Source organism: Rhinolophus ferrumequinum, chromosome 5, assembly GCF_004115265.2.
Source record: "Rhinolophus ferrumequinum isolate MPI-CBG mRhiFer1 chromosome 5, mRhiFer1_v1.p, whole genome shotgun sequence".
Taxonomy (NCBI): domain Eukaryota; kingdom Metazoa; phylum Chordata; class Mammalia; order Chiroptera; family Rhinolophidae; genus Rhinolophus; species Rhinolophus ferrumequinum.
The window spans coordinates 71,476,403-71,493,295 of NC_046288.1; the positions used below are offsets into that span (position 1 = coordinate 71,476,403).

Sequence of the window (16,893 nt, forward strand, 5' to 3'; positions counted from 1 at the left end):
CTCTACTACAGCCTCACTGAATGAATGAATGAATGAATGAACCAACCAACCAACCAACCTGGTACAGTGAAATACTCATTTTTAGGAAGTGTGTATTTTGACTTATGGAGCCAGAATGAAAATATTCTTTCATTTAAATTCTATTTAATATCTTGATATAGTATTTATAGACTTTGTGTTGTGGATATCCAATGTCACCTGTCGGTAGTACCACAGGTTTCTAATATGAACTCAGTTACATATCTTGCATTATAAGGTGCCAACTTTCCTCAACGTCAGTTGTTTGGGCATGTTGGCATATTACTTAGGATCAATTTTAATGTAATACCAGAAACAACAGTGGTTCAAATATGATAGACTTATCTGCATTTCTCTGTCAAGAACAATAACTTTGGAGGTAGGCAGTTTAGGGCTGATATGGCAGCTCACAGTTTGTCAGGGATCCAGGCACCTTCAGTTTCTCTGGTCTACCACTCCGTTCTAAGCACGAGGCTTTCCATTTTGTGAACCAATATATTGCATGAAGGAGAAAGACATAAAACAAAGTGTGCCCATCCCCCTAAGGAAACTTCCCAGAAGTTCCACCGGACACCTCTGCTTCCATCTTATTGGCCAACACTTCACATGTATGTAAGGAATCATAGCATTACCTATCTCATGGGGTCTCATTGTGAGGACCAAAATGAGCTAATGTGTGTAAGATGTCCAGAGCAGTACCTGATACACAATAAATGGTAGAGGAAGGTCTGCCGTCTGTGTTTTGACTTATGCTTCCATGGTCATATCTGGGATCTGGGTCCAGCAGGCTTGGTGGAACTTTCCCAAGGACTTGTAACTACTTAGTCTTTGTGCCCTCCCACACGATGTGGACAGCACCCAGTCCTGGGGAATTATGAAGATGATGATTATGGATGATGATGATGGTGATAAAGATACCTCTCAGTCAATGCCAGCTACATGCCAGTCACTGGGCTAAATACCTTGTTTCATTACCTCCATTAATCTTCTCGTAAACCCTGTGAAGTAGATACAATCATAGTCATCCATTTGCAGATTAGGGGTCTTTGGCTTAGCAGGAGATGGATTAATTTGCTCAAGGTCATTCAGCTAGATGTGGCAGGGCAGGGAATGAAATCCAGAAAAGTCAGGCCCCCACGTTCAGGGTCTTACTTGGGCTATCCATTGCTCTCCCTATCCTTGTAGTTCTTTCTGCCTCTGAAATTTCTTTTCTTTTTGAAGTGGTCAGCCTGATGATATAGTCAGCCCTTTGTCTTGATGCTACTATCTGTAGTGATCCTGATTATCACTGAATTTTCTTTACTGAAAAAGAAATGCCCAAACCTTGACATTACCTGCATCAGTTGATGTCTGTGTGCCCTTCTCCAAGGAATTTTTTTAAGTGTCAGGTCTTAATTCCATACGTGGAGAGGAGTAAAATGGAGCAACCTATTTTATTGTCATTTAAATGCTCTCCTGATGAACTGTGATGATCTGGAGGTAATGGTGGTGGTGGACAAAATGACTGTAAAAATGGCTGTCAAGGAAAACAAGTAAAATTATGCCCAATATTGTCTTGTGGTCCGTTGGGGAGGTGAAGCCAACGAGGATTTCGCCATCTTCCTTGAAAGCCATAATTAACTCAGGTTACATAAATAACTCAGGTCACTCACGGGAGCCTTTTGCTAACATAATCAACCCATTTGCACAGTTATCACTCAGAGAAACAGACCTGGACAGAATCCCTGCCTTAAAAAGTGTTGACAATTTAACCTGTCCTCTGAAATCTCCAGTGATTTGAATCATCAGGATCGCACACCCACCCGTGATCCAGAATGAATCTCCACCTAAATTTATGCTGTCGGGCTGAGGTCTGAACTGACAGTTCTCACTGAGGAAAATTTCTTAATAATTAGTACTGCCTAGAGTTAGTGGAAAGTAAGAATGATGAAGCTGAAGTGCAGGAGGAAATTACCGGTTCTCAGAAAAATATGAGCAAGTTGTAGAGAGAGGGCAAAACCAGCTCCCAGCCACAAGCTTCAGCTGGGGAGACCTTCATCCTGGATGCGAAATTTGGGCCCAAGAGGCCCTTTCGGAAGACTCTGTGGTTCACATCCAGAGAGAACCACTAGTTGTGATGATCATGGTTGATTAGCATCTTGGCATATGGTGGTAAGAGCTTTATTTTCTTGGATAATTAAAGTGGTGATGGATTTGCATGGCTGATTTCAAGATCTCTAGTCTGCAGATGACTGCCTTTTGGGGCTGCTGGGATGGAACACCTCCTTGCTTTAGAGTATCTGCACCTGACTCAAGTATCGGAGAGATGGGAGCCCAGGAGTATTTCCACAAATGCTCCAGCTTGAGTTGAATCCTCGTCTTGAGCGCTCTGGCCTTCTCATGGATTACTCACCCCAGCAGGGAGATAGTTTTCAGAAAAGCAGATCTTAGAATCTTAGTAGGAATGGCGATTGTTTTCTTTCTCTGAATAGGACCGACACAGTTCTTTTGAGTGCTATGATAATTAAGATTGGTGCCTTTAGAATTTATTGAGTACTTTTTAATTTTTTTTTATTTTACATACACTATCTTATAGAATCCTTAGGCTCTTCTGTGAGAGAGGCAGGGCACTGTGGCAGAAAGGGCATGGGACAGGCCTGGGCTCACATTTCACCTTTGCTACTTACAAGTTGCATGATTTTTTTTTAATCTCTTAGAGCCTCAGTTTCCTCATCTGTAAAAGGGAATAATAACGTTGACCTTTTGGGGTTGTGATGAAGTTTCATGATTTATGTATGTGAAATGCTGAATCATGTTTGAGCACTGAGCAGCCTCCAAAAATGATAATGGTTACTCATGTCATCATTTAGAGAAGAGGCAACGGAAGCACAGAGTGGGTGAGTGGCTTCTCCCGGCCCAGTGGTAGGGGATTGCAGTGAAACCCACATTTTACTCTAAATCCCAGGTGCCACACTGTTTCTATTAATGATGCCATTGTCTCTGTATCTCCTGAATACCTTTTGTAAAGGACAGTACAGAATCAATCCCAGTTTGGCAAATGCAACCCTTTAAAAGTACCTCACATATAGAGCAGAAGCACGGCTACAGGTCCCCTCTGCCCCAGGGCGTTTGGGGGGCAGATCTGAGGGGTTAAGAGCTAAGAGGTATGCAAGAGGGTCCTAGCTCATCCACAGTGGGAATTTTAGGGTCTTTTTGTAATTTCTTTTTTGGGACAAGGGGAAGATGAGCCCCTGCAGGTTGACAGCTTTTAAAGACAGTTTGACCAAAAGTTGTCCATGCTTCCCTAGCTTTTACTGCTACCCAGCCCCCAAGAAAAGCCCTCTGCAACTGAATCGAATTCTCATGTAATGAAGTAACCAGAGAATCTATCATTACATGCCACATGTGACTGTTATATATAATATGTGATTGCATATGCGAGGATTGGTGAGTGGGCTGTCGTCTGTATCCCATGTACCCCAGACCTCTGTCTACCTGGATGGAGAAGGGAGAGCCTCAGGTGCCTGGGTAATTTTAGTGCTCCATCCTGAACATCTGATCTCTGAAACAAACCAGAACTGCACGCCCCACCATCAACATCTCGGCCCGAGGCAAGGTCAGATCAGCCTAGCGACAGAGACGGCAAATTCACCTTAGGCAAGCAATGGTGTTTAAAAATATATGCTCTCTTCAGTGAATGAGAAGGGGGTTCCCAGCCCTTTTATGGCCAACCACAAGGCACGCCAACCTTTCCCCTTATGTTTCCTCCTCACCTCTATAGGCCGCTCTTTGTAGTGTCAAGACTGGGAAGATGGGGAGGAAAGGAAAAATAACAGGAGTGAAAGGATTGAAATAGATATTCAGGCAAACCTTCCTTATTCAAAACTTCATTTAACCAAGACTGTCAGTGAATTCCACATACCCCCCAGCTACTATAGTTCACATTACAAACTCTTCCAATTACCTGAAATCTCACTTAACTTAAACCTCAGCACATCCCCTGGGGCAGTCAAATAATCAAAGTTTGCCTGTCGAAAGAAATACTGGAGAGGGCAAGCCTCCATGATGACTCTGAGAAACATTATTAAAAAAAAAAAAAATTATCTTAGAGAATGGCATTGGAATTGTTAAGTTACCAACTGGAAATTGCTGAAATGTTATCTAAAAACTACAGAGGTGAACACAGGTTTAGACAAGGGTTGCGGAAATGCTCAGGAAGCTGTACGGCGGGAGACTGGGGTAGAGACTCGGCCGGAAAGGACTCCTAGGGAAGGCGCTGCTGAGTTGTGTTGCGTGGCGGGGATGGCCACGGGCGAGAGGACTTTGAAATGCACATCAGCGTGTGATTAGCCCCACGTGGCGTTTGACGCTGTAGGTGCCCACACTCGGACTGGTGAGGTTAAGGATACGTGTATCTCCGAGTGACAGTCCTCTATGCCTATCTGGAGGGGTGAAGACTTTCAAACATGAAGGTGGTGAATTGAGTCTCGTATGCCCAGGTAGTGTAGGGAGGTGTTCATTTTAAGCAGGAAAAACGAGGTTTAATACAAATGTCATTTTGATAATCCTATAGGAACTATCCTGTGACCTCTCCATACACATCGAGTTTATGGAATTGGACTTTTTTCCCCTAAATATGACACTAAAATGGGATTTAGAGATTTAGGCTTAATAATAATTGATGGCTATCTTAGTAAAATACGTACATATACCTAGATATTACAAATATAACATATAAAAGGTACATACATATTTTCAGTTTACTGAGAACTGAAATTCATTTATTTCTCAAATATTTATTGAGCACTCACTCTGGGTCAGGAGCTGTGCTCAGCTCTGGAGGTACACAGGTGAATGACCCCGACTGCAAAGAGGCCTCAGGCTGTGGCGAGGCAGACAGGTGGGCAGGTGGATGTGATGCAGTATGTGGTAGTTTAATGAAGGTGTTCCCAGAATGCCACCTGGCTGCCAAGAATCAGCTCTTATTCTGCCCATGGGGTGGCAGAGGGCTTCTTAGACAGGGACTTGTGTGTTGGGTCCAGGTCAGGATAAGGAAAGAGAAAGGGAGGGAGAACATGTGTGGGGTAGCAATGAGGTCTGCAGGGAAAGTCAGAGAGGTGAACTGCAGTCACACATCGCAGGGCTCTTGTTTGCCAATCTCCTCATGAAGACATTTTTCAAGAAGAGTGGCAGGACCTAATCTACGGTTTTCAAAGGGATTGGTACCTGGACGAGACAGGTAGGGAGACAAGAGGAGGCCATCATGATGGTCCTGGCCAGAGATCACTAGGGCTTCTGGGAATGGAGGGCGTGGTTTGTGTGAGGTTGGAGACGTTGCGTTGATTGTTGAATCCTGTTTACCTGGAGTTGCTTATTGGATGGGCAAGGAGGTCTTCCTGGATGGGGGAGGGAGGAGAGGGTAGAAAGATGGCAGTAACAGAAAGTAGAGGGAACACCTCTACGAGTGAGTCTGAAGTTGAGCAGTTTCTCAGTTATTCCTGAACACGAACCCTTCAGCCATCTGTGCTTATCATCACACTGAGAAACCTTTCTGGATTAGCAAGCCATGTTCTTGCAGCGGCTAATGAGAGCTAGCCTGATCCCATCAGTAAAAGCCTCCAAGGACTTGTTTGATGCAGAGGGTCACTTGGCAGAGAGGTCCCCTCCCTGACACCCCGCTACCTTCATCTCTCTTAGCAGTTATCTGGTTGTAAAGCCATCCAAATAGTAATGTAGTATGTCAGATAGTCGTTTAATTATTATGATCTTTCTTGTAGCAATTATGACTTGCTTTATTGCAGATAACAGTAAACGGGTAGATAAAAGCCACTCAGTAGTGAAAATTGTGGGTTTGGGTTCTTAAGATGATAAGCGCAAGGCTACCTTCATGGTATTTGCTAGCAGGCTGAATTAGCATCGACAAATGAGTTACGGGCTCCGCTTTAAAAATATAATTGAAACGCAATTCAAAAGAAAACTGTTTCTGAGAGGATAATAAAAATATGTCATGATATCTAGCATACATGCCGAAGACTAGGCATATTTTATCAAGTTTATTTCATTTGCGTTTCACTGATTACCCAGTCCACTTGGTGTATGGTTTTCTTCCTTTCTCCAGTTGGTAGGTGTATACCCCACAGCAGCCGTGTAAACTTCACCACCAGTCTGTGTGTTTCTGTGCATGATCAATAGAGGCTCCAAGGTCAATTAAAATAAAAGGAATTGTTATTAAATGCCCTCTGTTTCTTTTTCAACCTTTATCCATGAACCACTAGAAGAACATTTTTAGCATGGTTGAGAAATAAGCTCAATGGAATGGGTCTACCTAGGTTACTTTGGTGAACAGTTGTTATTTTCTCAGTTCCCAGCATTCATTTCTCTTTCTCAGCTGCACCCCAATTGGGAGGGTGTTACCCCTGGATATAATCCGGAGGGAAGATCGAGAAACACCATCTGGGTGTCCTGTTCTTCGCCAGGCAAAGGATGGCACATAATCTGCTGTAGGCCAGTTGGAGACACCCTCGAGCAGAGAGACAAAGAGACGGAAACATAATGCAGTTCAGCTCTACTTGATTCAGTGGCTCTACCTGGATCTTTCTTCACTGAGGCCCAGTGGTTCCTGGGCCTGCCTCCAGCCTCCCGAGTCGCCTCTCTGTCTGCCTGTTCCTAAGTCTATTTCTCTGTCCTCCTGCCTATTCTCTGAGTCCCAGTATCTTTCCAATACATTCCTATGGTAGAGTGTCAGTTACTGTTGCTTACAACCCAAAGATCCTAACTGATATACGAGAAACCAGTCTGGCTCTGTTGCTTATGACCTTTATGCTGAAGGATAAGTTGACCTCTTTGAGCTTCATTAACCTCATCTCTAAAATGGGGTGAATCATACAGCCCATTTCATAGAGCAGCCATGTGGATTCAATATCATATTTCAAGTAGAGCATTTAACACAGTTTGGAAAATAGTAACGTTCTCTAAATAGTGGCTGTGGCACTTACTATTATAATCAAATAAAAGTCTTTTTCTCATGGTTATTGTTCCCAATTGTGCCTGGCACATAGTAGACATTAAAAAAAATACTTTTTTCTTCCCTTTATCTCTCCTGAAAACAAACCAGACTCTTGCTTTTCTGGGGTTAGAGAGGAGAGCAAAGATCTCTGGCCCCTACACTACACATGAACTTAATAAGCAGAATTACACGTTGACTAAAGAGTGAAAACAGAGACATAAGGAGAACCGAGTGTGTATCCGTTGGCTGGACCCGAATGACCAGAAAGTGGGACATTTTTCTGTGGTTTGTCCTGTTCAGCTCAGGGTGTGGTTGGGCCAAGTGACCCACTTACCCACTGATGTGATTCTGATACCAGCTGCTGTGGCTGAGGCTAAATCCATGAGTGCATCTGGTTGCCTGGGTAGCAGCCTGCCAAACAATATTGTGTTAGGCAAGGTGGTAACAGACCCCACGTTAAGAAACAGCAAAGCCAGTATGTTCTTTGTCGGCCTGGCAGAGCAGATCAAACCACAGGATCCAGAGATGTGTCTGCAAATTGGGGGGCCTGAACCCCAACCACCTTCCCCTCCTCATGTGAGCAACCTCCATTCTGGCCCAGGTCCAACTTGCGGGAAAGACAGTAGTCACATCATGCAACAGTCTCTCCTCCACACGATGTCAGGATGAAATTGTCTTCCTAAAAAGAGTTTTATATCACTCCCCTATTCAGAGACCCTTAGGGCTCCTGCTTGCTAGAAGAGTAAAATGTGAACAGTACTTCCAGGCCCTTCTGACCTGGCCACCATCTATCTCGCTTTCCAGCTTATCTCACAAGCTTTCATTCCCACCGAATCCAGCCCAGCACACTGCTCACTGTTCTGACACTATGTCTTCTGGCGTCTCACCTTTGTGCTTTGCTGTGGTGGTTTCCCTTCCAGGAGTATTGTTTGCTCATCACCACTACCTGTCACAACTTCCCTCATCCCCAAATGAAATGAATCTCTCTACCTGGTCTTCAGGATTCCTTTCAAATGTTCCCATCTTCCTCCAACTCTGTGAGTACCTCCTTTGCCAATCGGTGATCACTCTCTTAGTGATATAAATAGTAGTGATAACAGCACACGTACAGCACTTACTGTTTTCAGTGTTTATTCTTTTAATTCTCACATCAGCCCCATGAAGATACCATAACTATACCATTTAACAATTGGGGAAACTGAGGTGCAGAGGCTAAGTAATTGATCACATAGCTAGCAAGTGGCAAAGCCAAGATTTGAACTCAGGCATTCTAGCTCCTTCTGCCATGCTCTCAGGTGCCTTTCTCTGTGTTCTGGGAGCTTTGTTTGCATCTCTTTAGAGCATTTAGCAGACTATAGTTAGTAACTATTAGTGAGCGATGACCAGGCTACTTATCATCTATTATTATCATCTATTTTGTTATAATAATTACTATTATTACTACGTACAAGTCCCAGGCACCATTCTAAGTTTATAGGCATTTATGTCTCCCTAGCAGGAATGCATACCTTAATTTGGTAGTGTAGAGAGAGTGCTGAATTTGGAATGAGAAGAATCACAGTTTAGGTTTCAGCTCTGGGTCCTGCCAGCCAGCCTTGGATAAGTCGATTCACCATTCTGAGTCCCAATTTTCTCATCCATGGAATGAGGGGCCTGGCTTTGATGATTCTGGTCTTCACTATGAGTTTGAGAATCTGTAAAATGGAGACAATACCACATATCCCAAGTAGGTTGAGGCTGTGGTAAAATAATATATGAAGTTTTCTCATTAATTAGACATATATATTGAGCAACAACTACGTATGTAACATGGATTGTTCTCGGCACTGGGGATCTTGAATCATAAAACAAACTCCATGCTGCCATGGAGTAGGAGATGTTGAAAATAAACCAATAATTAGTTATTTAACTCAAGTCAAGTGGTAAGTGCTATGAAGGAAAGTAACAGTGTAAGGGGTTGAGAGTCTGGGTGTGGCAGACAGGGATGAGCTTCCTGAGAAGGAGACAGTACAAAAGAATTTTTTTTTTTTTTTTTTTTTTTTTTTTTTTTTTTAGTTTCAGGTGTACAAAACAATGTAATAGACATTTTTACCCCTCCAAAAGTGATAACCCCCCACCCCTAATCTACTACCCCTCTAACATCGTATATAGCTGTTATAGTTCCACGGACTCTATTCCTTATGCTGTACTCCACTTGTGATGATATATATATATATGTATTTAGATATACATATACATATGTATATGCAATTATAGTTGACATTCATTATTGTTCAGCTTCAGCTTCAGGTGTACAGTGCAGTGATCAGGCATCTACATCATCCCTGAAGTGGTCTCCCTAATAAGACAAGTGTCCATCGATACCCTACAAAATCTTTACAACATTATCGATTCTATGCCCCAGACTGACTTTCGTATCCCCGTGGCAATTTTGTGGTTACCGATTGTGCTTTCTAATCCCCGCACCTTCTCCCCCATCCCCACCCCTCTCCCATCTAGCAACCGTCAGTGTTTCCTCTGTATCTCTGAGACCGTTTCTGATTAGTTTACAAGAGAAATCTGAATGAAGCCAGGGAACAAGCCACACAATCCAAGCTCAGGGGATGACAGCGCCTAGCCCCTGAGGTTGGAGTAGGCTTGATACAGTCAGAGACTAGCAAGGAGGCCTGTGAGGATGGACAGCAGTGAGCGGAAGGTGAGTGGAAGGATTGGATTCTGTTTTAAATGTAATGGTCCACCATAGGGGATTTTGCGCTACCATATGTCACCATCTGTTTTCATTTAAAAAGCATCTTTCTCATTACTGCATGGAAAACAGACTATAGGTCAGTAGAAGCAGAAGGTTAGGCCCACAGTCCAAACGAGATGATGATAGTTTACATGAAGATAATCATGGTGGAAGTGGGTGAGAAGTATTTGAATTCAGGATACGTGTTATCTCGTGAAGGGAGCACCCATAGGGTTTGTGGGCAAATTAAACGAGGACTGGGAGTACGAGAGAAGAGACAAGGATGTCTCCAAGGGTTTTGGGAAACCAGACATGGTTTGTACTGTTTCCCAAGAGGGAAGATTCAGGCAGGGGCAGATTCAGGCAAGGAGATAGATCAAGGTTTCAATTTAAGAATGCCTCGCAGATGTTCAGATGCAAAGTGCAGGTGAGAGGGCTGAGCTGCTGGTATCAGTCAGCCCAAAGATGGCAGTGAAAGCCGCTGGACTGAATGAGATGACCTTGATGGCCGTGGGGGAGAGGGATATGATTTGAGTTAGCCAAGAGAAAGGGGCTAGGGCCTGAGTCACAACTTCCACAACTATGTGTGCAAGTGCTCTTTGAAAAATGAAGTATCTCATGCCTGCGATTCAGCTGGTGAAGACCCTGGTGTGGTGAGCCTCTCATCCATCCGACGTTGGGCTAACCAGAACTCTTGGGGATATGGAGCTGGCTGATCACTGAGCAGACCTACAGGGAGCTTCTTGCACCTTAGCCGTTGCCCATGGAGTATATATAGCATTGAAAAGTCCCCAGGAAGGCTGCCGATCTTCCAAACAGGCCTCGCAATACTATGGACTACAATGCATTGATTTCAGTTACGCGATTATCTCTAAGAGTGTCCTGTTAAAAGTATGATTTGACCCTAGAGGTAATATGTGGATCTGCTAATAATTTATTTGGTACCAATATAGAATAGTAGAAAGAGCCTGGAATTTGTGGTTACAAATCCGTATTTGTGTGGACCATGCGTTGTTAGTTATGTGACTCTGGGAAAGACAATTGATCTCAGGTATTTTGTCCATAACATGGGAAAAACAGTATTTATCCCACTTGTCATATAGAGTTGACTATCAAATGAGAGTGCTCGTGACAGTGTTTTGTAAGCTTTAAATGCTATAAAAATAATATCTTTAATTTTGAGAAAGTTCATAAAACCAAATTTTGCCATAGCACCTTTTGTGTCAAGCTCACAGTAACCTGTGGGGTGGGCAGAGCAAGGATTAATTAATCAGAATTGTACCTCCACCCCCAAGAACTGGCTAATTATTTCCATTACATACTGGCCTTTATTCGGGTGCTTTTTATACCTATTCATCGCTCAAAACTCATTTCAAGCATCGTCTCCTCAGTGTAGCTTTTCCCCGCTGCCCAATAACGCCCTCCTTAACCCCACTCTTGTCTTTCTTGGTGCTTTTCACTAAACATTTGTTGTTTGAATGAATAAATGTGTAGCGTGGCTCATTATAGAACAGTAGTTTTCAAACTTTTAAGATGGCAGTCCACCGTAAATATGTGAAAATATGCATAGATGTGTTTTTATTCCCACTCATACATTCAAAAAGAAAAGTTCCATAAAACAATACTTTGCTGCACGAGCAGTACGCTGATACTTTCTGTTCTGTTCTGTATCCTTTTTATGTTTTTAAGAAAATGAGGATTGCAACTGAATTGATTTCGCTCCCCAGACTGATGTATCGTGACCCACAGTTTGGAAAACACTGTCATGGAATAGGCTGACAGCTGGGAACCTTGTTCTTTGCAACTGGGCAAGTCACTTGGGTTATCTGTGAGGTTTATCCAAGCTCTATCGTTCATGCTAATTCTAAAGAATAAAGAAATCAAGGAGGCTGTGGGAATCGGCAATTCAGCATTATGGCAGCTTGGACATTTACTGCGTATTACGTACTTTTAGTTTTTTCTGGCCTCCATGAGGAAGTTAAAGTCTAATAAGTGCTTAGGATTTGAGCACTTACTGTTTGAGAAAGATTTGATTTTAGTACATATATGTCGTCAAGACTATGTAGAGATTTACAAGGGTGACTTTCAAATAAAAGTCAGGGTCCCTCTTGAAAATCCGTGGGCCCCAAATGTTTCCGATGCAGGAGTTTTGGGCATCTGAAAGGAAATGCAATAAGCATACTGTGTAATTTTTAATCATCCCCAGTGGAGGTGTGGCCAGCTGCCAGTAATCAAACACATTGATTTGTCTTCAGCAAGTGTGTGAATATTCACACTAAATATAAATATTTACACGCATAAAGACCATAAATGACATCGGCTGAGGTCATTAACAGGCTATGAACACATTTTCAGTTTTTAGAACTTTGAGGGTTTCAGAAAAACCCATAAGGGGTTGTGGAAGTAAAATTTTGTTATCCAGGTATCATGTTTTTCCTTTTCAAAACAACAGGACCCTGTATCCCTTTAGGAGACGCATGTTTGGTTCAGTACCTAACACATAGAAGACACCCAGAAAACCTTTGTTGACTGAATGATTGAGACCAACTACAGGTTGAAGAAAACTCCTGTTAGACCAAGCTGCTTTGAGAAAATAGCCCTCTAGTTTTTTTTTTTCTTCTGAAGCCCTCTAGTTTCATCCTATTTCTTATAAATGGATGGAAACCTTATTGCTTATGGATTCTTTTGTTTTTTCCCCCCTTCTTCTTTCAGGCCTTGCTTCTGAGGGAAGAAGAGGCAGGCCCACTAGAAAGAGAAGATTGGGTGAAGAGAGAAAGATTTTACCCATTTGTTCTGTGTCTAAAAATACCCGTATTCAAAATTGCCCTTTCTTAGCTTCCTTGTGCTAGAAATACTAACTTGACGTAGTAAACAACTCCATGAATATTTTGATTTTCTTTTGGGGGTAAGGGCGGGGGGCACAGAATGCTTAGTGTGTCAGGAATTGGGGTTTCACAGGCTGAGCTCTACAAAGATCTGGATTCAGATTCTGGCTCTGCCAATCCCTTGGCACATTACATAAACTCTTTAAACTTCACTTCTCGTGTAGAAAAATGAGCACAATACTAAATGAGTAATGTTGTGGTGAGGACTGAAGGTGATCATACATGGAAAGCATTTGTCACAAAACTTTGTTTTTTGTTGTTGGTACTGGTAATAGTGGTAATGTTAATCCTCTTTGTCATTGTGGTGACTCAGCAAAAGCAAACAGCAAAGACAACCTCCACCATTTTCCTACCTCCCGTTCTTTGATATGGACTGTATTAATCAGGATGGACTAAGTTATGCTCTGGTAACAAATACCCGCCAAATCTCTGAAAGTGAACACCACGAAAGTTCATTTCTGGATCACACAAATTTCTCTGTGGATTCAGTGGACTCTCCAGGGCAGTTCTCTGTGCCCTTTTGGCTCTATACTCTAGGCTGTTTTGTTCTGATGGCCCCTCCGTAGCAACACATGCTTCCACAGTTGTTGCAAGAGGGGAAGAGAAGGCTTGGAGATTCTTACGCTGATTCTTAAGTGCTTCCACTTTTGAAGGGACTCATGTCCCTTCCAGGCCCATGTTCTTGGATAAAGCAAGTTATAGGGCTCTGCCTTACTCCAAAGCAATGGGGAAGGACAGTCCCACCATGTGGAAAGGAGAACTGGAAATATTGGAGAGAGGCACTAACGTCGACCACGTAGACATTTGGCCTTTTCTCACTCTGTCATCAATTGCTATCGCAAGCCCAGCTTCAGCACCCCTTCTAACCAGGTAGTTATCCTGAGGCCCCTGCTATATAGAGTGTGGAATTGTCATTGTCACAGACAGTTTTTGGGAATCACTGAGCTGGCTCTGTCCTAGACAAGGCAGAGGAAGCAACTGCTGGGCGCTAGAAGTGAGTCATACCCGCTGGGCTGGAGCGCCTCACCACCATTGTTTTCCCTGAAACCCTTCCCTCCCAGTGATATTGGATGAGGTGTTAACACTGAGGGTTCCTCAAGTGGGAGGGCACCCTAGGAACCCTCCTCGTTTTCCAAGTATGGAAGCTTGGCCCAGGCAGTGTGTGTTTGTTTTGTTGCTCATGTTCTGTGGCTTTCCCAGGGTCCCAGCAGTTCATGATTAGATAGCTCATCGTCACACCTCCATCTGGACGGTAGCCTCCTGCCTCTCTGCCTGGTGATTTTCTGCTGTCTACCTCCTCCATCATCCATACTTACTCATCCTTCTTTACGAGCCGAAATGTCCCAAGCACAGTAACTTGGCTGGTCTGGCTTTCTGTTCTATTACTGGCCTCTTCTAAGGCTGAGGAGCAAATCCATGAATTTGCTGCTTGTTGAGCGCTCCAACAGGAGGATCTTCAGGACCTGTGTCTTTCCTTCCAGTTTTGTTGTTGTTGTTGTTCGTTTCCAAAGAGGCAGGACGATAGGACATGGAGAAGCTGTCACCATTTTACAATGCTAGTGAGAGATTCCATCCCATTCCTCAGTACCCCCCACCAAACACAAGACTCCCAGGGGTTCCTATTGTTATTTTAATGAGACTGCATATATAGGATCTTTGGCCAGATGCAGTAAAATACAGTCTGTGCTTGTACTTGTTTAGAACCCCTCTGTGATACAAAAGGTGGCACAGACATCTCCAGAATGACTCTGAGACCCTGTCTTGGCCGTGAACTTGTGGGCGGCCATAGCCTCCCTGTCCTGCCAGACTGTTGTAGCTGGTTCTAACTTTTGAGACACCATAAAGCTGAAGGCCTCCAGAGCCTGGGTTTTCAAAGTGTAGATAGAGTAAGAATCGCCTGTGCCATGGTCTAACAATGCAGATTCCTAAGCCTGCCACCAGGGACTCTAATTCAGTAGGTCTGGGCTGGGGCCCACGAATCTGCATTTTCACAAGTATCCCAGGGGGACATGGAGCAGGCTTTTCTAGGCCTCCTGTTGATATGGCCACTCCAGGATTGGGGGGACAACAAGGGAGGCATCCCCGATTTGAGCAGTTTTAGAAATGAAGCTTCAACCTAAGATTTGTTCTACTGATGAAAATAATTGCTATGGAATAAAATTTTTGAAATTCACTGTTCTAGACCATGGTAAGCAGAAGAGAGAGTAGTCCAGCAGTGGTTTTCTAAAGACTGCCCTTTTCTTGGTATGGCTCCATGTTCTATACAGAATGTGTTTGCTTTCTTACCCTTTAGTGGAGTCATAATTGTCATGTTTTCCATGCCCTGAGGGAAATGAAACTGCAGTGATCCTGCTCCTGAATTCTGGTCACTGGCTCTTAGTAGGAGCCTCTGTGCCTGTTTTCTACAAGGTACCTTAGACACAAGGGAAGGGCATCTCTTACTGCCCCATACAGATTCTGAGGCCTCACTTGGATCATGTCTTGTGAAAGAAACGGCTGCTCACTTGGACCCTAAATGATTGTAGTTCAAGGTCATGGAACTTGGATGTCCAGTTTGCCACTAAGCAGTGGTCCCTACCTGTTCCCTTTCAGTAGACCAGATGCTACAGCTGATCTCGCCTACTATACAATGTTTCCACGAGTTGGGATTTTCTTCCCCAAAGTCAGAAGACTCTGATTATCTCTGGGGCCTCAGATTTGGATCTGATAAATTGAAAGGACAAAGGTGGCCACCTTGGTGCCACCAATACTAATAGCAGTGACAACGAGGCTGCTGATGACGGGCAAAGAACTGAAGGCACAAGGGCAGATCTGTTCAGTTGTGTGTAAATGGTATTTTTTTTCCTGTGAAATCTCAATACCTCCCTTAGGACATTGCAGTTGAGATTTCTGAGCCACTCTCCTTTGATATTTACTTGTTGGGGATTTTACTCTTGAGAAATCACTGTGGCAACAGAACCATTTTGCTTCCATGAAGACCATGTCAAAGTCTTAAAATTCAGGACATTTTAAGGCAGGATTCCAACCTCATTACTGCCAGGAATAAGATTCATCCAAGGTGGAAGCGTCCTTTCTTAGAACTCAAATCTGTCTCAGAATGGTTTTTCTTTCCCCTTTGTTTTAGAAGCTAAGCAATTACTTTTTTTTTTTTTTAAGGAAAAAAGAAATTGTGCTAATGCACAAAACTCTCTTTTTCCCCTTTCATTTATTTGAAATTGAACTTAACAAAGTCAGTTCCGAGCGAGCACTATATATGAGTAATGCTTTTTGTCCATAAAAGAGCATTGACTCAAATGGTACGGGAGTGCTGATTCTCTCTGCTTTGTGTGAGCGTCCATGATGACAAAGTGCTCATGTCAGAGTGTATAATGAAACTATAAATTGTTTTCATGAATGCTCTGAATTTGGTCTTTTACGGGGCAAATTCCAAAGGTATTTAGTGCCACATTTCACATATGTGAATAACCCCAGACGGTGCGGTATAGCCAGTAAAAGTCACGAAGTTCCCGTCAGGCTCACACTGGCCATGTGGTGGGTGGTTGTCAGGTGCGGGTGCTTCACAGTCGGGGACATGGGGAGAAGGAGGATGGAGACATCCTGTAACTCTGAGGAAAAGACCCAGCAAGGTACATTGGACTGTTTGGGGATAATTCAAAGTGTGGCTAAAATAGTTAACTCATAAAATTAGTCTCTGTGTGGTGGGTGCCTGCATTGGAATCATGGAAGTTGTACATGTCTTGGCCACATTGGTGAACAAAAGTTCGCAAGTGAGAAAATGTTTTCTGGGTTGCGTGGGTAGGTGCAATCTATTGCAGTGATTTATGGTTCAATTACATTATTTTTAATAACATATTTTGTATTTTTTTATTATAGAAGCCATATGGGTTTATTCTAGAAAATTTAGGAAACACACAAAAGCATAAAGAACAAAATTAAAAAAAACAATGTGTAAATCATTTTGCTACCAAGAGCTAATTGTTAATAATATACAAAATTTTTATTAAATATCTTTGTATATCATTTTGTAAAATTTTACATAATCTTACCTGGATATATAAATCCTTCTTAAAACAAAATTGGGATCCAGCTACCTATTTATTTATCTATGTAATTTTTAAAAAATATTCCACTTTTTTACTTATTTGTCAGTTAAATTATTTTATCCCTCCCAGTTTGCCAAAGTTCGTGAACATCCAAGATTTGGGTTTTGTCATGAGGAGAATATAATCAGGTGCATGTCAGTTACTGACAAATGTCTCTGGATATAAGATTTCTAA

At 42.8% G+C, this 16,893-nt stretch overlaps 1 protein-coding gene across 2 annotated transcripts in view; it reads left to right on the top strand.

Moving 5' to 3' along the window:
• The window catches only part of CCDC149 (coiled-coil domain containing 149), a 99,061-nt gene that overhangs the window by 14,113 nt on the left and 68,055 nt on the right, over positions 1-16,893 (top strand). The window lies entirely within an intron of this gene.